A 21,067-nucleotide genomic window follows, 5' to 3' on the forward strand; every position below is an offset into this window, starting at 1 on the left:
GATGATACCCCGAGAGCACCCCCGACACGCATCAGGGATGATACCCCAAGAGCACCCCCGACAGGCAGCGCTGAGCACGTGCCAGCGCCTTTCTCAACACCTAGCGTGTATCACCTCATTTAACCAACCCTCATGCCCCACAAAGTAGCAGACACTATCTCCAGTTTACACACGAGGAATGAGGTCTGGAGGGGTCCAGCCACTTGCTCTAATTCACACAACTACTGATGGGCAGACCTGAATTCAACCCCAGGACAGCCTGGCCCCAAGCCTCTGCTCTGTGTCTCCTTAGGTCACTACAGATCCGTAGGCAGCCTTAAGAAATAAGAAAGCTCGACCCCGCGTGCCCTTCAGCCAGCCTCCCCCAATGGTGATGTCCCTACACAGGCCCAGTTCAGTACCTGCGGCATAACCAGGAGACTGACGATGACACAATGGGCCTTATTCAGACCTGGCAGGTTTTACGTACACGCATTTGTGTGTATGTGGGTGTGTTGAACGCTATGCATCTGCACCTCCGTGCAGAAGGCGGGGGGGGTCAAGTCACTGAGACCCTCAGAGCAGGGCTGAGGCAGTCCCTACACAGGCCTACGGCTGACCCAAGTGGGCACCGGGGCCTTGGGGGCAGCAAGGGGACATTCGTGGGGCTCCCTGCTACAGAGGCCTTTCCCGAGGTCTCCAGGAGAGGCCCGAGGACAACCGGACAGCGGGTAGCTGGCGTGGACAGCCTGGACACCCAGGGAACTCCCTGCTGGCTTCTGCTGGCCCAGGAGGAGAGGCCCCGAGCCAGCCACCAGCCCAGCATCCGGTGTCACTTACAAACACAGGATGACTGCCACCCTCGGCAGGAGAGCCAGCCCTGCCCGCCCAACCTCCAGGCCACACCAAGCAGTCAGGGTGCCTGGCCCATACTTGGTGGGGGACGGGGCAGAACAGGCACAGTGGGACAGCCCCGGGGACCCCAGCCCAGGCCCAAATGCAAACAGAGCCTGGGGCTGGAGGAGGAACCCTCTCTCTCACCTCCCGAGACCCAGACTGTGGTTTCCAAATCATATAGAACAGGAGGGTTCTCAGCAGAGAAGAAAAGAAAAATCAGTGGAGACCAAGATGTAGCTAACTTATATCCAAGCTTATCTACACGGAAGGAGTCTCCCCCACACCAGCCCACAGGGGCCCTGCGCAGGCCAGTCTTGGTTCCCCCCCAGGTGCAAGTGCAAGCCACTCACACTGTATGAACAAGAGAGCTGAGTTCCATGACCTGCCCGCTGTCACGCCTTCCACGAGAGGAGGCGCAGGGACCATTTCTTAGCCCCCTTGAGCCATACAACCGCTCCTGGGGTGGAGACAGACGGGGCATCCATTTGCCAGATGAAAACACTGAGGCTCAGAGCAGTTCAGAGAATCTGTCCAAGGTCACATGGCCAGGAAGTGTTTAACCGGGACGTGAACCCTGACGTCTGGCCCCAGAATGAACCAGGAGGCTACAGCTGCCCCTCACCTCATCCCAAAGCCTGGGTGACCCCCACTCTTGCCCCATCTTACAGACAAAGAAACCGAGGCTCACACAGGTGAGGCAGCGTAAAAAGGGATGGAAGCAGGATTCAAACTCGGGTCCATGGCAAACGAGAGATGCCATCCGGGAAGCCAGCCCTCCCTGGCCCGAGCTCCAGGCCCCCACGAGACGTCCCGCTGCCTCCAACGGTCCTGGCGCACCCAGACCTCAGGACAAATCGCTCCCTCATCTCCTGTGCCTGCAACTGAAGGCTCCTTGTGAGCTCAGGAAGCCCTTCCAACTTTCCAGTGTTTATGCCGGCTCCTCGCTGCCAGGTCCCTGGGCAAGCCTGGGCCGGTGGCGCTGATTTCAAACCAGACACGGGCACCCAGCCAAGCGCCACCGCGGTGGGAGCCGGGCGCCGGGGCAGCCGCAGGGCTGCCTGCACCTGGCTCCCCTCCCCTGCCCCCTGCCCGCGGAGGAGCCCACCCCCCAGATCCCAAGGCCCCCAGCTGCTACCCTGCAGCCACGGCGCCAAGAGCACCCCGATTCCTCGGCTCTGCCCGCTCTCCCACAAGGACGCGTGCGCCCCAGCTCCGGGCAGCTCGGTCCCCACCCCACACGTCCAACCCCGCGGCCAGACGGCAGCCAGAAGCCCTTCCCACCGGGCCGCCCGCCTCTCGGCACCCTGCTCCCGACCATAGGGACTCCGACCACTGTGACCACCGGCCCTTCGTCCCCCCCAAGCGCCGTGCCGTAATCGCCGCCTGCCGGGGCAGGGCCACCTGAGGCCACCGTGGCCAGGGCGCGACCAGGCTGCCTCCACCCGGCGAGCCCGGCGGCCCCCAGACGGACGCCCCGCCGCTCCACGGTGGCTCCCAGTCTTTGCCCACCCCTCCTGGGCCGTGACCCGGCCGCACCGCGTCTCCCTGCCCACCACCAAGCCCAGAAACTTCTCTTACCCGAGCACATGACCAGCCTTCCACTCACGTCAGCTCCAAACACAACTTGAAGTAACTCTCCCACAAAAAAAAAAAAGAAAAGAAAGAAAAAGAAAAAGAAAGAAGTAAACTGTGCCAGCAAGTGGGTCAGTGGAGTCCACACACACAGACTGTTCTGTTGGCTTCCAGAAGACACACGGCGTCCAACATCAAAGCCATCCTTCCTGCAGGACTGACACGGGGAGCGGCGGCCCCACCGCGGCCGCTCGCCTTCCCGCGAGACTACGGGCGCCCCCCCCCCGGCTGGGGAGGCCCCACAGCCAGGCCCACACACCCCCACCCCGGCCCCCGGCCCACTGTCCCCCCCCACGTCCCCGAGGCCGGCGCAGGCCAAGGCCCACCAGGCACAAGCCCCAGCCACCGACCCCACGCCGGGGCCAAAACTCAGTGTCAGGCCTCCACGGTCCCTCCTCGCCTCCTGCCACTCCGGGCCTATAAACACAGAGAATTACATAAGTCCACTCCTCTTGTTCGGAAGCCAAAAGTACTCGCTTTTTCTCCCAGCCTTGGCAGTAAGTAATAATTCCTCATCGCCATGGTAACCCTGGCGGGCTTCCAGCCGACACTCAGGAGCTGAAACGCTGGGAGGCCTTTTTATAGCTCGGTAGAAAAACCTCTTCACTATTCCCTCCTCACAGGCGAAAGCGAGCTCCAGGCCCGAATTCTCCTTTAACCCGCTTCCTCCCCGCCGGACCCGTCCACCTGGGAGCCGGAGCTGCCCGCCTCCCCCCGCACCCCCCCCCAGAGGGCAGCGTGGGGCTCCCCAGCCTGGGCCTGGCGAGGAACCAAAGCCGCTGCCTGGTCCCTCCCCGGGCCTCCAGTCCTCCGGGGTGACATGGCGGAGGGGCAGGCTCTGCCTTTAAAATATTTCTGCCCTACTTGTAATCTCAGGAAAAGCAAACATGACCCCCTCGCATTGGTATTCGGAACGAGGGTCATCTCGGTGACAGGCCCAGGGGGTGAACAAAGACAGCCAACCGCACACACACACACACACACACACACACACACAGGCCAAAATGGATGCTTTGGTGGTCAGCCAGGGGTCTGAACCTTGGCTGCAACTGGGCTGTATGACTCAGAAACAAGTCTGAGCTCCTCGGGCTGTCAGCTTCCCATCTGCAGCAGGGGCAGGCTCTGCTCTGCTTCTCACAGTGCTCGGAGGGGCAGTGGCAGGGGAAGCAGCGGGATTCCCCCTCCACCCGGGGGCTCCCCAGATTCTCGCCCTCACCCCCAGCAACCAGGACTCGGGCCTAAGGATATCTGCCCAAGATGGCATCCCCAGTGATGACCCGGGGGGGGGGGGTCCCCTGGGGATGCCGGGCAGGGCACCCCAGGCAGGAGGCCCAGCAAAGGGGAAGGTCTGGAGGTGGGACAATGTCTGGCGTGTCGCAGAAGCAGAGGGGAGACTGGTGTGGAGCGAGGCAGAGGGAGAAGACAAAGTCAGGGGGTAACCGGACTAGAGGGGGAAGTAGGTCATCACGACTCTGGGCAAGTCACTTCACTCCGAAGCCTGGAAAGGCTCCCAAGGGGGATCCTGACAATGATGGCGGCACACGGGGTACTATGCACCCAGCGCTGTGTAAACACCTCACCTGGGGGCCCATCCGTCCACACAGCAGCCCGACAGAAGGCGGGTTTGTTTCTGAACCCCAGGAAACGGGCCCAGAGAGGTTAAGCAGCTTGCCCAGGGTCACACAGCTGGCAAGAGGCCGAGGTGGGGTTTGATATGGGCCAGCCTGCCCAGCATTCATCCTGCCACGTGGTACACTCAACGAGGAGCCACGGAGGGTCAGGGGCAGATGGGACTGACGCATGACGAAGGTCCATGGCCGCTGGACTAGCGAGGGGACCAGCGTGGCCCCTAGGACAGCAGTCAAGAGGCCCCACGGAGGCCATATGTTCTTGACTTTAGTCAACTCACCCTCCAGCCTTTCCCAAGGAAACTCCCCATAGGGCGTTTTGGAAGGCCGCTGGGCCCTGCCCTGAAAGCCATGGTGTGGACTCGGCCACTCCAAAGCCTCGTGGATGGGGACACCGAGCCACAGAAAACAGTAGGCAACACAAAGTCGCGTTTTTAGTCCCCAGAGCTGGGCGCTGTCTCCTGCCTGTTGGCTCTCACCGTAAGTGTCAGATCACAAAACTCAGGAACGGGCGAAACCGGCCCCAACAAAACATGGCCAGGAAGCGGAGCCCAAAGCAGCAGGGGCAGGACTCATGGGTTCCTTTTGTTCTTTTCTGTTTGTTTTGGACACAGACCTGCGCCCAGACCTTCGCAGAAGCTGGCCTGGAACCAGGAGGAACTCATCCACACCCCGACCAGAGCTATTTATGCTTTGGGCAGGTTCGACGCCGGGCGGTGTCATGCCACGGTCACTGCTTGTGTCTTACCCCCAAAAAGCCAGGCTGCGGATGATTTGTTGAGCGATTTCATGAACACGGCACATCATCAAAAACCAGAAACAGTGACATGCAGCTCCTTCTAGATGGAGCCAGCTGCCAAACCTGAGCCTAAGATCAGAGAACATTAGCACGTGGTTGACTGCCTAGCAAAGGAACACCTCATTCTCCAAGCCTCTGAGGGAGACCATCCCCAGGAACCTGTCTGCCAGGCAAAGCTTTGCATATCGGGGAACGATCAACGAAGAATTTAACAAGACACGCTTTGGTGGAGGCCACCAAGGCATGGATGGAGAGGCAGAGAGGTCCGCCACGGGAGGCAGGAAGGACCAGACGCAAGGCCCTTGCCTCTGCGGGCATCAGTCTGCTTAGCTGTGAAATGGGGGCACGCTGCTTGCTGCCTCTCTCAGGGTCAACAGAAACCACACCCGTTGCAGGGCTCAGAGAACCACAGGGTCCAACCCCAGTGGAAGGGATCCCCACTCACTCCCTCCCCAGAGGAGCAGGGTTGGGGCTGAGGGAAGAGAAAGAAAGCGCGTGAGCTAGAAACACGCGAGCCTGTTCCCACCTCCCCTCTCCTATCCTGCCCCCCAGCGCTCCAGAGACCGCACGATGCCATACGATGCGGCCATAAAATGGTTCAAGCGTGGACCTCTGCCACAACGTGGATGAACCTCGAGAACATGATGCTCCATGCATGGAGCCAGACACAAAAGGTCACATAGTGTGTGATTCCACTGATAGAAAGTTTCCAGAACAGGCAGGTCCACGGAGAGAAGAGAGCAGGTGGTCACCAGGGGCCGCGGGGAGGGGAGATTCGTGGGGACTGCTAATGGCTTCTGGGTCTCCTGGGGGAAAAGGTGACGAAAATATTTTAGATCTAGACAGAGGTGTTGGCTGTGTACAGCACGGCTCCGGAACGAAAAACAAACGAATTGTTCACTTGAAAATGGCTAATTTCACGTGATGTGAATTTTGCCTCCGTTCAATAAGGGGAGAGTCGCTGACCCCGGGCCTGGGGCCGTCCACCATTCAACACACAGGTCCTGAGCCCCTACTGTCTGCACTGGTCACTGGGGAGACAGCAGGGATGAGAAAAGATGCCTGCCCTCGTGCAGCCGACACGGGAGGAGGTCAGGAGTCAAGAGCAGACGAAGACGTGATGTAATGCACGTCACAGCAGCTGCCGGGGACAGTTTCTGGGGCGGTGGCAGTTCGGCAGTGGCCAGGCCGGAGAAGACAGACGGGTGTGGAAACTTCTCAGCCAACAGGGTGCCAGGCAGAGGAAAGAGCCAGGGCAAAGGCCCTGGGGTCAGACGGCCAGCATGGCTGGGGCCGCCAACTGTGGTCACTGGGTCCAGAGGTCTGGGGCCTCGAAGGCCACAAACAGATCTTTAAAGTTTAGCTGTGATGAAAATAAAATCCAGAAAACCGCATTGGTTTCCTAGGGCTGCCGAAACAAATTACTACAAACCGGGGGGGGTGCTTAAAGCCAGAGCACTTTATTCTCTCACGGCTCTGGAGACCGGCAGCCCGAAATCAAGGCTCTGGGGAGGATCCTCCCTTGCCTCATCATGGTAGCCCCGGGCAGTCCTCAGCTTGTTGTCTCTGCCCCCATCTTCAAAGGGCCTTCTCCTCTGTGTGTCTTCTCTTCTAAGGACTTTTGTCATCGGACTTCGGGCCCATCCTAATCTAGGAGGATCTCATCTCAAGATGCTTGACTTGATCGCATCTGCAAAGACCCTCTGTCCGAACAAGGTCACATTCACAGGTTCCAAGCAGACACAGCTCAATCCACTACGTGATCAAGACTCGATTCGGCAGCATCAGATGCTCCGCAACGTGCTGGGCCTCCCCCTCTCCTTTCTGCACCGAGTCTGGGGAACCAGGCTGGAAGCTGTGGGGACAGGCACATGGGCATCTCGAGGAATCCCCCCAGGGACCCTGCAGCCAGCCCTCTCCCAGCCTAAGCCAGCTACAATTGGACCCCAAGGAACCCAGGACCCCTTCTTTGAGAGAGGTATCCATGAGCCATTCACAAGGGGCTTGCAAGGAAGGGACCTCCTTGATAGGTAAGCCAAAATGGGCCACCACCTTGGTCCCTGAATGGAGACTTCCCCAAACCAAAATGCACCCTTCTTCCTCTACCACTTCATCCAGGTACAGAAGCCACCACTGGTTAAAGGCAGCCAACTGTCCCGCCGGGCTCTTTTCCTGGGTGCCATTTTTATTTTAAAAAGGGGCCACCCCCAGCCGGAGAAGCTGCGAGCTAGCGGTGGGCAGGGCTAACTGTCCAACTGTCCAGACTCATGTCCAAGTGCAGTGCCATCCTGCAGCAAAGGGCACAGAGTGGCTGGCAGGGATGGCTGGGGCAGAGGCAGGAGGCAAGGGGGCAGATGGCCGCCCACTCCGGGGCCCCGGGAGCCCACGCCCCAGCAGCAGAGGAAGGAGGAGGCGTCCAGGAATGCTCCCGGCCACCGCCAGCCGGATCTCAGGCCCCAAACCGGGAAGGACAGGTAATACCAGCCCAGGGGGACACACGCTCCCAACATCCCAGGCATCGGGGGCACAGGCTCCGATGTGCTCCTTTATGCCTTACGACAATCCCATGATGGAGTACAACCGACCCATTTTACAGACGGGGAAATGCAGGAACGAGGATGAAGTGACTTGCCCAAGGGCAGGACGCAAAAGCGGCAAAGCTTAGAAACAGGGAATGTAGTACCCAAGTCTATGCCACCACCTACTAGGCTTTACGGCTCTAAGACTCTCCAACTCCACTGGAGGGCTCTCACAGGGCCTACTATGGCCTTGGGCCCCAACTTTTGGAAATGGGATCTCCGGGGGCGTTAAATGTGAATTCCCAAGCCCCGGAACCTTCTGTTACATTCCATGGGATATTCTGCCCTCCCCTCCCCAGATCACCAACGGCAAAATCCTTTGAGATGAAAGTCATAGCTAAGGAGCAGAGGCCATGAAATGATGACGGTCAGTGTGGCCAGCAGGGAAGCTCGTTCTGGCACACCCAATGTTTTTTAACAATTAGGACGCTGCTTATAAAATCCAGATTTCTAGCTTCTCTGAGGAAGAAAATCAAAATATCCAGCATGCCAGTTAGCCACAATCCCCACCCCTCCCTTTTGCCTCAGTCCCTTCTTTGACCACATCTGAGTTTGGGGCACCCCTTTCCCCCACCTCAGCCACCTCCCCGCGGCTGTTGAAAATAGCTGAACAAGTATTGGAGGTCTCACTCGGCAAGAGAAAGGAATGCCATTCTGGGCTTCGAGTTACTCTTTCCCCTTGGCTGGCTGTACTGGTGGCAGAAACCTGCCTGTAAACATGGCCCACACAGAAGGAAGCTCCCCAAGGCATGGTTTGAGTCCCTGGATCCAGCCATGCCTGAACTTGTCTACCCTGAACTTTGCCATTATGAGTACCCATCAATTCCTCCTTGTGGCCCAAACCAGCCTGAGTGTGTCTCCACCATGACTCAGGAGTCCTAACTGATCACCTTCGGGTCTCCCCTCAATTGACATTTGTCCAAGAAGGCCTGCCCTAACCACAGACCAATTCAGACCTTGTTATATAACCCAGGGATAGCCTGAACTCCACATGATCCTTACCACCCTCAATGTCACCTGTTTAACTGACACTCTCCCTCTGGACACTAAACTCCTCAAAGGCGTGGACAATGCCTGATTTTTCCATCATTCTGATCCTAGGGGCCTACCAACGTCCAGAATATTCCATGTGTCCAATAAATGTAAGTTAATCAATAAGCAAAAGAACAAAAGGGAGAAGCAAAAGCCCTTAAACCTGGTTTCCGCCTTAAGTGTGAAAAGAGCCCAACCCCCGAGGTCTAAAGAACGGCCTCAGATCCAGAGAACCACTCCTGGTGCCCCTGGCTCACTTCTAGCCATATGGGCTCCCTCAGCATTCTTGAAACATTATGGCCTCAGGGCCTTTGCACAGGCTATTCCCCAACCTACAACACTCGTTCCTCTTCTTTTCATATGCCTGCTTCCTTCTCATTGTCTAGGTCCCAGCTCCAATGTCACCTCCACAGAGACCACTCTTGATTCCTTTACCTAAAGTGAGACCCACCCCAAAACCAGAGTTGTCCCCCACCCTGCATTATTCCACAGCCAGCATACGCCCGTCTTGCAGTACCATGTTTGTTTTGTGCACTGCCCATCTCCCTCTCAGCTCGTGGGATCCACAAGGCAGGGCCCTGGCATCTTGTTTACTGTGTCTACACCCCTCGCCCCAGCCCAGGAGGCCATGGGGACACCAGGCTGGCTGCAGGGAGGCAGAAAGCAGACCCCTCATGTCCTGACCAGTCCCGCCCAGCCCAGAACAGCTGATGCATGCCTGACAGCCCTATGTGGCACATGGAGCCTGGCCCGTGGCTGGGGCAGCCCTGCCAAGAGATCCAGTCTGGCTCCAGGCTCGAGGGTGGCTGCAGGTGGCGCCTGCACAATCCCCACAATTCATAGCAGGTGCGTGGAGTCAATCTACCTGGGTTCAAATCCCACCTCTGCCCACCTCCAGCTGTATGACCTTGGGCAAGTCACCTAACCTTTCTGTGGCCCCGGCTTCTCCACCAATAAAATACAGCTGATAAAATAAGAGCACCTACCTCTTGGGGTGGCCACAAGGAGTCCATGGGTGGATGTCTAGAACACACTCAGCTCACAGCATGGCATAGACTCAATGCCCAGGCATCATTAGGAATTAAGTTGATGTTAATGATGGTGATCGTGGCAGACCCTCACATGACGCTAAGGCAAGCAGGTGGTCTGGAAATGTCAGCGCTCGTAACAAATACAGTATTTGCTCATGCTAGGTCCCGTCTGGAGTGTGGTACTCATACTGATCCCTACAAGCGAAGTTTATTATTGCTCAACATGCCTGTTCCAGTCCTTCCAGGCAGCCTCCCTAGATTGCTCCCTCCCCCAGGGCACCATGAAGACATGCAATTCTTCATGTGAGTCTGTCCTCAATTCCTCTGTGTCCTACTGTAGTAAGGGGCAGGGAGAGCGCCCAAACCCCACGAACCTGAAGTCAGCACAGGGGAATGCAGGCCCCAGGCCAGCCCAAACCACAGCCTCTGCCAAAAACACAGGCCCCATCTGGCTGCATGAGCACACCCCAGAAAGTGAAGGGTGTTCCCTCCCTGTGGTCTGCAGGACAATTCCTCCAGGGAGGCCCAGGCACACCAAGGGCTCAGAAGGTCAGATGTCCCAAGACACAGGGCAGAGCGTGAAAGAATAGGCGTCAATGCTGGCTGGGGGTCTAGGGCCTGCATGTGATAAAAACACTGCCCCCAGCCACCCCCGCAACCCCTCTGTCCCCAAAATGATGTAGGCGCAGCCAGTCTCCTCTTCCCACCAGACAGCTGGGCTCGCCAGCCTTGGGCACAGAGGGCCCCTTCACTTCTCAGGCAAGAGAGGCAGCCCCTCCGCAGCAGGGACTGAGGTGGTCTCGGTTCCCCAAATCAGGTGGGAAGAGCTGGTTAGAATGCAAGCCCCGTCCCCACCCGCTCCCGGAACCTGGTTTGCTCATCTGGAAAATGGGTCTAAGGATCAACACAGGACCACAGGCAGAGTGAGGAGTGCCCAAAGCGCCAGCAAACCAAAGCCACCAAAAGGGAAAGAGAAGATCTAGAAAGAAGGAGGCATTTTTATTTTCAGCAATGGGCTTGCTTTGTCTTTAAGTGAAAAACAAACATTTTTATTTTATGGTTCAGAATGGTTTCTGTTTGATTTATGGCCATCGTGGAAGGCATGACATAATCTTTTCAGCATTTACGCCTCTCGAGGCCTTGAGCCACCCTAAATTAGCCTCTCCCTGCAAGGGACATGCTGAGGACACATCAGTAAATGCAGAGAGCCTTGACACAGCGCCTAGCACAGGGACAGCAGGGGAAGTCCCACGCAGGATGACCTGGACACTGAGGCAGGAGAATGGGAAGGATGTGGGCCCCCAGGAAGACAGCCCGGGTTTGAATCTCACTGGCTGTGTGACCTCAGGCAGGTGACTTAATCTCTCTGTTCCTCAGTTTCCTCATCTGTAAAATGGGGATAATAACAATCTCTCTGCTTTACAGGGGTTGGGGAAGATTAAATTATAACATATAACATGCAATGCAATTACTATTACAAACTCATTATTACTGTCGTTTACAGCAATTTCAAAACTTGCGTAGGTTTTTAAACCCGACTGCAGGATGAAGACAAGTCCGCCTGGATCCCTGGAGCCAGGGGGGCCCCATCACCAGGCTCACTGGGAGCCCCGCAAGGCAGCACGCCTCCCTCCTCCCTCCAGCTGGGGCAGGGATTACTGTCAGATGGAAGGAGACGCATGTCGGAGCCAAAGATTAAAAACAAGTACAATTATCGGGCAGGCATCCATCCATAATTATGAATTTGATGTAATTAGGCACCCCACTAACTTCATTACTTATTTATTTACGGGATTGCTTATTTAATTTACGGGCCTCCTTCCCCGAAAAGTCATCTTAGCTAACACCCCTCAGGCGAGGGAGGAGGAGGAAAAGGCTCCCCTCTTTGTCCCCACCCCCATTCCTGGGCTTCTGTATGTCATGCTCCTGCCTTGCCCCAAAAATAGCTCCCCAGAAGGCCTGCGTGACTTTGGCCAAGACCACGGGATCACGCAAGGCCTGACGTTCACTCAGCAGTGCCGGCGGACGGGGCCTGACCCGGAAGGCATGGTACCTCCACCATACCCTCGCTCTCCAGCAGAGGAAACCGGCAGGGAAGAGGGCAGGTTCTGGCCCCGCCTAGTCATCAGTTCTTGGCTCGACCCTCCACACCAGCAAAGACATCAGTGCAACACATGGGCCTGGCTCCTCCCAGCTCCAAGGAGGAGAAAGAGCACTCAACTCTCGAAGAATGACTTCAGATAAGTCACCTGACCGCTCAGAGCCTCAGTTTACTCATCTATAAAACGGGAGTGTTAAGAACAACTCCCACAGCTAGCTCACCCTAAAAACCCAACTGCTGCCGCCCAGCATCCCCCTGGGTGTCGGCCAATGCAATAAGGCAAAAAAAGGCAGTTAGAGGCACAAAAACTTGTTGGCTTTATTCCTAATAGCCCCAAACTGGAAACAACCTCTATGCCCAAAACTCATGAATGGATAAATGAGCTGCGGCACATTCATACATGGGATATTACTCAGCAATAAAAAAGGAGGAGTTATTGATACATCCAAAGACATGGATGAATCTCAGAAACATGCAGAAAGAAGCAAAACACACCCCCAAAAAATGCATTCTTTTTAATTTTATTATGAAAATCTAGAAGATTCTAGAACTTCTGCAGTGGCAGATCAGTGGGTGCTTCTGGTGGGGGAACGGGGATTCTTTTGGAGTAGATGGAAACACTCCGCGTCTTGATTGTTGTGGTTCTTAGATCAATGTTTTCAACTGTCCAAACCATAGAAGTGAACCCTTAAAATGGATGTGTCTTACTCCAAATGAATTACATCTCAATAAGGCTAATTTTTGTTAACCACGACAGAGAAACACAGACATATAAATCCGGCACCACTAACCCCACTCAGGTGCCCAGACACTACTTCCCCACTTCCCAGTCAGGTCTGCGGCTTCCTTCACTGTCCACCCAAGTTACCCCCAAGGCCCTGATTTATGAGCCCTGGACAAGGAAGGTCAGGGTTGCATCCCAGATTTATCCCTTCCTTGCTGGGTCATTTAGGGCAAATCACTTTGCCTCTCTGCCTGTCAGGCTCCCCATCTACAAAAGCAGGGTTATAAATAGCACTCTCCTCAGAGAGTTATTGTAGAATAAAATGAACCGAGGTGAAAAGCACCAGCTGCAGGCCGTGGCATACAGCAGGGGCCTCATTATTGCTGCTGCAAAAATGATGAACGGGCAAGCACCAGGCCCAGTGTGGACAAGCTGGCCAGGATGCTTGCCTGCCCCCCACAACACACACAAGACCCCCAGCAGACAAGACTCCAGGCCTAGGTAGCTACCCCCATCACTGAAGGCTCCTGGTTGCCGGGGCTCCAGCATTTAACTGATGCCTGGTGTCCAGAACAGGACAAGGCTCCTCGACATTCCACCCAGGAGGGCAGACACAAAAGGACGGGGGCCCCCCATGGGGAGGGGCTGGCCCTGAGGGCGGCACAGTACCCCCAGAGGTCATTTTGGGACAGGAGCCGGCCAGCAGAGAGGACGTCCCTGTGGAGAAGGGCACCTTGGTGGCCATCACATGGACACTAACTGGGGTAGGACAAGGGTCACCCCAGAGCCCCCCACTAAGGAAAGAAAAAAGATAATAAAAGGATGGTAGGGACTGGGGGGGTAGCTTCTGCGCCGGCTCACACGCACCTGCCCGCCAAGGGTGGCCCTGCTCCCTGCTACCCTGTGAGTGATGGAGCGGGCAGGCGGCGCCTGGGAGCCATGGCAGGAGGGGGCGTCCCCCGGGCCCGATTAGAGGGCCAGCCGCAGGCAGACACGCTCAACTGTCAGCCCGGTCCTCCCAGCCCGCCATCAGAGGCACCATTAATTGCTGTCATTTGAGGGTGGCCTGTGGGGAGAAGGAGGGGGGTTGTGGGAAGGGGAGGGAAGCAGGAGGGAGTTATGGAGGGAGGAGGGGGAGGAGGGGAAGGGAGAGATGGAGGGGAATGGAGTGAGGGGCAGGGGGAGGAAGGGAAGGAAGGAAAGCAGGGGGAGGGACAGCTTGCCCAAGGCAGAGAACCCCATGTGCTCACCTCCTCCACCCAGTGGAGGGACCCGGGGCCCCGCCCAACCACGGACAAAGCCAGTGGACCTGCTGCCCCAAGATGGAGCAAACGGGGTTCAGAGAGGTGTGATTCTGCAGGACCGAGCCCCACAAACCTTCCCCCGCAACCTCCTAGCATCCACACCTGCACACTCGTCTGCCCGCAGGACACTTGGTCCAGATCTTCTTCCCCAAGGTACCCAGAAAGCCTGGCTGCCCCAGTCCCCCACCCGCAACCAGCCTCCACCCAGACCCAAACCCTCGCCCGTCATCTGTACACCACCACGCACCACACGGCAAGGGCAAACCCCACCTGCGCCCTGCTCCCACAGCGCCCCCACCTGGGATGCCAGGAGTCCCCCCTCCCCCGCCACCCAGGTCAAGACCTCCACCTGGCTTGGGGGCCACGTCCTCCAGTGATGTACTCCAGCACAGAGCCTCCAGAGCCGAGCTCCCTGAGTTCAAGCCTTCCCCACCTGCACGCTTGGGGACCTCACGTCACCTCCCTGGTGCCCTGACTGCCTCATCTACAGAACAGGACACGACAGTCCCCATCTCACGGGGTTGCTCTGGGGATTAAATGAGATAATCCTACGAGGTGCTTAGAAGGGGGTCTCAGGCGACGGGAGTGCAGCGAGTGTTTCTGCTGCTGTCACATTCCCGTCCTGGACCCTGGTCCTCCCTGGCCTTCCCACGTCTCCCCTGCTACCTCTGATTTCAGAAATGCCTGCTCCCCCCGCCTGGGCTCTGGCCCCACCAGACCACCCCAGGTGAGGGGCTCAGAAAGGCCCTCATGCTGCCAGCAGGAGCTGCGGGGCAAAGGGTCCACACGGCGCCTCTCTCCGTGCCCCCCCCCCATGGCCCCCCTCCCAGCTGCCCCTGCCTGTCCCCAGACAGGCCTGTCTCTGGGCTGAGGAGCTACTTGGGCCCTACCAGGGCGGCTCCTGGGACCCCCTCTGCCCCCTCCCCCATCTGTCTGCCTCCCACCTTCCTCAGAGGTGATGGATCGCCCCAGAGGAGGAAGCTAAGTGCTTGCAGACAAAAAGCCCTTTTATCGTCCTCGGGTGGGCCACGGCATGACAAGCAGATAACTCAGCGATGGGAGGAAGGCTCCCCATTAGGCCAGTAAGGCAGATTGATGGAGGACTAAGAGGCAGAGGAGGAGGAGGAAGGGAAACCACCCCCCCCCCCCCGGGGCAAGGCTGCCTTCCTTCAACTTCAGAGGCACCCAAACCTGGCTGGGCTCATCACCGTGGGGCGACGACCACCAGGGTCGCCCACACCTCCCCACCTCCAAGATGAGAACTACTGCATGGGGTGCAGGGCCCGGCTCAAGCAGCAGGCACCCTACAAGCCTGTTTATCCCTCCTGCTTCCTGGGGGGGAGGGGGGAGGGGGCAAAGAGAGAGGCCTGCCCCAAGGAAACCCCACCCACATCTCACACGGTCTCCCGAAAACCAAGAGGCCCATTCCACACAGCCTCTGAGCCTTCGAATGAGCTGTTCCCTCTGCCTGGGACACCCTTCCTCCAGAAACCTGCATGCTCCCTTCCTCCCCTCCTGCAGGTCTTTGCTCAAACATCACCTTCTCAAGTGGGACCACCCTGACCACCCATACACTTCCCAAACCCGTTCCTCTGCTGGTTCGTCGCACCCATGCCCACAGGACGCACTGTGTGGATGTGACTTTCTTACTATCTGCCTCACCCAGGGAGGATGGGATGCTGGTCCACCCGACTCACAGCTCCTTCTCCACCACCTGGAACGGCGCCTAACACACAGTAGACACTTTAGGAATAATTGTTCTGTGAAAAAAATATATTCTGAAAAGGAAAAAAACCTCTTGCTAGCAGCCAGGTCTGAGTCAGAACATGCTGAGTCCTGCTGTGGGCCCAGCAATGCCCTCAATGACCCTGTAGGACACCCATTTTACAGATGAGGAAACCGAGGCACAGAAGTGGATTCAGACCCAGGTCTACGGGAGGCACACCTGCTGCAGAACCACCAGGGAAGCCAGGACATCAGCCTAGGGCTGGGTATCAGGAACAAGGACTGAAACTCCCCCTAACTGCCTCTCAGCCTCAGTTTACCCCTATGCAGAACGGGGCTGCACAGCAGACCCCAGCTATCCCTACACCCAGGATGGCTCTGATTGGCGGGGGACAAAGCTGAGAGGTGCTTGGAAGCCCAGAGCGCCCGATCTCAGCCCTGCCATGGAAGCCGCAAGTCAGGCTGGGGGCTCTGCCAGCCGCTCAGCCCCCCTCAAACCCCCCTTAGGGGCCAGGCCCGGCTGACACCCCCTCCTCACCTCCCAAAAGAACAGCTCTGTCAGTAAGCGGTAAAGAAAGACACAGGGAACAGTGAACAAGCACTTACCACCTGCTAAGCACCACATGCTTACAGAAGCCCATGCCCCATCTCTGGAGCCTCAGCAGGCAGACCCGTGCTCAGTGCCACAGAGCCATGGAGCCACGGAGCCACGAAGCCATGGAGCCAGGCTAGCTACCAATTCTAGGATGCCACCCCAACTGACACTCCCTCCAGGGCATGGGCTAGGGCTGGGTGCTCACCTCATGACCCAGGACGCCCTCCCCACAACGCCTCTGGGAGGCATCCTCCACTAGGTCTCCAAATCTTCCAACTCTCGGGGAGGGGAATGGAGTGTCCCTGTCATGCCCACCAGGGTCTCCCAGGCCTGGCCTTAGTCTTTGGCAGGTCTGGGTCAGCAGTCTGTCCTCCCCAAACCAAGCCCCACATGACTCCACGGATGGGGACCAAGCACAGGGAGAAGGGGCCGTGGATTCAGCTCCCTCCGCTACAAGTCTCCCAGCTGCTTAAAAAAACTAGAAAAACACAGAAATCTTGGCAACAATCCACTCATCACCAATCCTCGGGGGCTGAGGGGGTGGTGGGCAGGGAGATATGGATACATCCCCATTTTATAGATGGGAAAATTGAGGCACAGGGTGGCAAAGGGCCTTGCCCGGGGTCACGCAGATTATAAGTGGCCAAGAGAGACCTGCACTCAGGCAGCCGGGCCCCAGAATCCTGGCTCAGGAGCACTGTGCCTCTCCTAGTTAAAAATCAGTGTAATACAAAAGACACTGCACCAGCCAGGCCAATGTCCAAATGCCCAGCTCCAAGCTTTTATCCACCATGCATGACCCGTTCCTGGACCGCCTTCCCTCTCCCTTGACATCCCAAACCCTGCCTGTGCCCATATGACCCCTCCCCATTCCCCCTGGTGTGGGAGAGGCCCCGCCGTCCAATGTACCAGGTGGAGGGCGGGCAGTGGGCACAGACCTGCCCAATATGGGCCTTAGTCTGCTTGCTGCCAAATGCGCATGTTGGGGAAGAATCTGCCAGGTCCCCTAGGAGAGTCAACAAAGGGTTCAAGTCCCAGGTCTTAGCTTCTAGCTGAGACTCGGGACAGGTGACCCACCTGTGCCTCAGTTTCCTTGTTTGTAAAACAAGGATGGCAGCCCGTTTGGGGGGGGGGTGCGTTGCTGTGAGACCCACACAGGGAAAGGATTAGCTGTGACATCAGCTTGTTGAGCACCTGCTCCATCCGTGCCAGGCTCTGTTCTAAGCTCCTTTCGTCGTCACTGGCACACTACGAGGGGACACTGGTGGGGTCCCCAGTTTACAGGTCGGGAAGTGGAGGCAGAGGGAGGTGCAGGGAGTTGCCCTGGGCACCCAGCATGAGCGCGGCAGTGCCAGGTTTGGAACATGGGTCTGCTGTCTCCCACTGGTACCACAGCCACGGCGGCACACAGGTGTCCAGCCTGAGGACGTCATCCAACGCCCACCACCCCAACATGTGGGCCTTTCCACAGGCTCTCCCTCCCCATGCCTGCGGCCACCTTCACACCACAGAAACAACGTGCCCATGAACCCCACCATCCCACACCCACGCTGTCAAGGACCGCCCCTTCTCTCGGGCATCATATTCCATCCCCAGGGGCCCCCAAGTCCCCCAAGCAACTCTGGGGCACCAGATCCCACCCCATCAGGTCACACTGGGCCCCCAACCCCATCCAGCAGGAGGAGTCTGGCTTCCCCAGAAATTCCCGCCCCCGCCCATGAGAAGGTCCCAACAAGGTGAATCTGCTAGAGACAGAGAGTGGGGATAGCCATGAACCTACCAGAAACGGCCTCCAGCAACGCCGAGTCCTCAAAGAGCCCGGGAGTCCTGCAGGAGGAAAATACGAGTTTTGTTAGTAAAAAGTCAGCAGCCTCCACACATGAGCTAAGTATGGCACGGCCACGTCAATGTGTGGGTAGGGATGGCGTGGCCCACTGGTCTGTGCCTGGGGTGCTGGATGCGTTAGGCCAAGCACTTCCCCGCCACAGCCCAGCGAGGCGGGCACTCTACCACAAGTGACAGAGAGGGACACTGAGGCTCAGAGGAGCAAAGTCTCCTGCCCCCACCCCCGCCAGTCCCCCCGCCAGGAAGTCACAGAGCTGGGACTCCAACCTGGGCTGTGTGGTTACAATCAGCAGGGCCACGGAGGAGCTGGGGGCCCAGATCATGGTGTCACTGTGAACCCCCCCATGAACCTCCCAGAGGGCCCTGTGAACACGCAGGGGACCCCTAAAGGAGCGCACCTGCTATTCTCACTCACAAATTTCCGCATCACCGTTCAAAGTCAGAAACAGTCAGGTTTCTGCCAGGTCCCCTAGGAGGGTCAACAAAGGGTTCAAGTCCCAGGTCTTAGCTTATATTCCGTGTCCAGAATATATAATGGACACCCACAAAGAAATAGGAGAGAGCCAGTCAACCCAACAGAAAAACGGACCAAAGACTTGACGGCACTTCACAAAAGTCAATATACAAATGGCCCATGAGAACATGAGAAAGTGCTCGATTTCACTCATCACAGGGAAAGCGCAAGTTACAGCCCTCAGGGGCCACCGCACACCCACCTGGAGGCTAAGATTAAAGACAGAGAGACAGTGATCATGGGACCCGGCAATCCCACCCCTGGCCCGTTCCGCAAGAGAAATGAATCCACAGCTCACAAAAAAACTGAGAACAATCCAGCCATCCACCAACAGGTGCACCCCAGAATACTGCTCATCCCCAGTAACATGTGACCAAGTAGGGGCGCACACAATCAGGGTCAGGGACCTCAGGCTCTTGTGCCGAGCACCAACGCCAGGCTCAAAGGGCTGCACACGGCTGCACGCGCCCTCGTTCCACGCACACGATTCTGGGAAAGGCAAAACTCAACTTTCACGTGCAGAGAGGCCCACAGAGGTGGTTACCCCAGAACAGAAAGGAGATTCCCACAAAAAGTCAGAATGCTGATCACCACGGGGGCCAAGGTGGGGGGTGACATGGTGTCCACTTTATAATTATTCATTCATCTGCACCCATGTGTTTTTGTTATTGTGTTAGCTTTTACACAGGAAAAAAATGTAAAGAAATAGTACAGTGGGCAGAGCACTGGGCAGAGAGTCCAGAAAGCTGGCTCTGGTCCCACAAACAGCTGTGACCTTGGGCAAGCCCCCAGCAAGCTCTGAGGTCAGTCTTCCCATCCAGAAAATGGGCCCACTCCCCACGATGTCTCCATGGCAGGCTCATACGCCAACATCTCAATATCCAGTGGGCTTTCCAGGACCTCCTTCTCCACCCATCCAAGCGGGGACGCCCGCTCTCACGGTGCTGGGAACAGCTCCATGCAGGGCTCGGGCTCCACAGCCAGGCTCCCTGGGTTCAAACAGGGACTCTGCCCTTCCTAGCTTCGCCTGAGTTGCTTCGCCTCCCGAGCCTCAGTATCCCCAGCTCTGAAGTGGGGGCAGTGGTAAATGCACGGGCCTCAGAGTGGATGTAAAATGCTTGCAGAGCACACCACAAGTGAGTGCTCAGTTACCGCCGGGCGCTACCATTACCCCTACCGACGGGCTGGTGGCAAAGCTCCAGGAGCCCGTCTGCCCTGGCAGGCCCTTCAGATCCCAAAGAGCCCTAAAAGGGGCAGCTGAGGGTGGCTCAAGGGGGACAACCCCACCCTTTCTTTTCATCCCCTTCTTTTTTGTTGTTGAGTTTTTTTTTTTTTCATTATGATGCCCCAGGCTTGGCACTTGATCCTGCCATCTACAGAGGCTCCAGAGACAGGCCCCCCACGGGAAGGCTGGGAACACGGAGGGCCCAGGCACGTCCCCATAGCCATCCAGAAGTGGGTTCCCAAAAGCCCCGTAAAGGGCTCAGTGGCGCTCTCCCCAGGCCACAGCTGGGGGCTCAGACCCCATCTTCTGTGCACCTTCTCCCAACTCCAGCCAGCTCTTCTGCAATCCCCAGACACAGAGCACCCGGCAGCAGGAGGTCAGGACCAGCCCAGCCCATCCCAGGGTGATACGGCCCAGGGGGGGATACGAGCCATCTCCCAGCAATGACTGAGCAACACACAAGTCCAGAGAGCCTAGAGAATTCACCGGGGCTTCCCAGGAGAAGACACGGGGGTGGGGGGCGGGTGGGAGCAGAGAACAGAGGACCAAGGGCCGACGTGGCAAGGAACTCAGATCCACACGTGTGAACTCAGGGAGACATGGCTGGTCACAAAGAGCCCGGCAGACAGCAGCTTTACTCCCAGAGCGGTGAGACCCTCCGGAGGGTTCTGCATGCCCAGAAGGCACAGGCTCCCACTGGGATTTGGAGAGAGCATTGCAGCCGAGCAGTGGAGGGTGGAAGCCAGGGACCAAGGGGAGGCTCCAGCACCAGCCCAGGAGGGTCCCCAGCAGAGGCAGGAGAAGTGGATGGGACGGAGCACCCCACAAGGAGAATCCACCAGGCAGGCAAGGAGGGAGGGAAGGAGCTGGGCTGGCCAGCTTGGACAGGGGTCAGGGAGCCCTGGTCAGCTCTGGGTAGGGGAGGGAGAAGAGAAACAGAGCCCCCTGCGCCCTGTCTGTGTTCCAACAGCTTCTCACGGGCACTCAGGTAATCCTCATGACCCCCAGGACCTCTGCTTTCCAGCCCAGGCAGCTGAGGCTCAGAGAGTGGAGGTAATTTACCCAAGGTCACACCACCAGAAAGTGAAGGAGCTGTGATTTGAACCCGGGTTCACGCCCTTTGGGTCTTGGGAGCCAGAACACGAGGCAGGGCAGCCGGGGAGGCCGTTGCTGGAGTTCCCCCAGCATGGACGGGGCTCGCACCTCCCTGGACAGAGCTGCATGTCCCCAGGACCTCCCTCTGCCCTGGGTCCTCTGCCCAGCAGCCTCGGGGGCCCAGCCATGCTCCACACCCCTCGGCCTCACCCACCGTCTCCCTCATGCTGGTGCTGACACACGAGTTCACGCCCGTGCACACCCTCAGCCGCTCGCCCGCTGGCTCACTGCCTCATCCCCTCACGTGCTCTCACCCCGGTCCATGCTCAAGGGCACCTCGCGGTCGCTCACATCCGTGCGTG

General features: G+C 57.7%; 1 protein-coding gene across 20 annotated transcripts in view; it reads right to left on the minus strand.

The window, feature by feature from the left end:
• NCOR2 (nuclear receptor corepressor 2) overlaps nt 1-21,067 on the minus strand; it is a 212,240-nt gene that overhangs the window by 164,465 nt on the left and 26,708 nt on the right. For 19 of the 20 annotated variants that reach the window (XM_073881293.1, XM_025889569.2, XM_025889565.2 and 16 more), the window contains exon 2: nt 17,807-17,853. The gene's annotated coding sequence lies outside the window, so the exon portion shown is untranslated. Of the gene's footprint in view, nt 1-2,454; nt 2,659-17,806; nt 17,854-21,067 lie in introns of those variants that run through there. The other variant, XM_073881283.1, reaches the window with a different exon arrangement.

This window comes from Callorhinus ursinus, unplaced genomic scaffold (genome assembly GCF_003265705.2).
Source record: "Callorhinus ursinus isolate GAN/ISIS: 27379988/994484 unplaced genomic scaffold, GSC_fseal_2.0 scaffold41, whole genome shotgun sequence".
Taxonomy (NCBI): Eukaryota; Metazoa; Chordata; class Mammalia; order Carnivora; family Otariidae; genus Callorhinus; species Callorhinus ursinus.